The 738-nt window shown below is 35.0% G+C and overlaps 1 non-coding gene across 1 annotated transcript; it reads right to left on the reverse strand.

The window, feature by feature from the left end:
* Positions 1–568: 568 nt before the first annotated feature.
* TRNAP-UGG lies at positions 569–640 on the reverse strand. The gene has a single exon. It is a non-coding gene; the product is annotated as a tRNA-Pro (tRNA).
* Positions 641–738: the final 98 nt, after the last annotated feature.

The following is a 738-nucleotide window of genomic DNA, read 5'->3' on the forward strand; positions in this document are numbered from 1 at the left end:
TGATAGAAAAGGAGAAAGGAGACTGCTGACTGTGATAGAAAAGGAGACTGCTGACTGTGATAGAAAAGGAGACTGCTGACTGTGATAGAAAAGGAGAAAGGAGACTGCTGACTGTGATAGAAAAGGAGAAAGGAGACTGCTGACTGTGATAGAAAAGGAGAAAGGAGACTGCTGACTGTGATAGAAAAGGAGACTGCCTTCTTGACCACAGATATGGCTTTGCACTTTAGCCCCTGAGAATACCACGTTGACAGGATTTGAACCTATGGCTCTCTACAATTTGTGTAATGCTCTTTTTGAAGTCGGGCTCGAGATATTTTTGAAGTCGGGCTCGAGATAATCTTTATTCTTACAAGAATATGTTTAAAATTCACATTTTAAATCATATTATCTTGCTTAATTCAGTTTGATATAATATTGTTGGGGACATTTTGAGAATTGAACTTGAGACCTCTCAACACCCAAAACAATAATCATACCACTTAGTTGCTAGTCTATATATGAAATTTATATAAGTTGCCCATTGATAACTATTTTTTTTTTTTTTTGTTTTTTTGTTTCCTTTTGGAGGGCATTCCGAGAATTGAACTCGAGACCTCTTGCACCCAAAACAAGAATCATACCACTAAACCAAATGCCCTTATAATAGACCATATATTAAGTTGTTTCTGTTATGTATCATCATTATTTCATTTATTATTTTGTTAATGAAATCCATGAGCAATTATTATTATATCT

Source organism: Cucurbita moschata, unplaced genomic scaffold, assembly GCF_002738365.1.
Source record: "Cucurbita moschata cultivar Rifu unplaced genomic scaffold, Cmos_1.0 Cmo_Scf00890, whole genome shotgun sequence".
Taxonomy (NCBI): domain Eukaryota; kingdom Viridiplantae; phylum Streptophyta; class Magnoliopsida; order Cucurbitales; family Cucurbitaceae; genus Cucurbita; species Cucurbita moschata.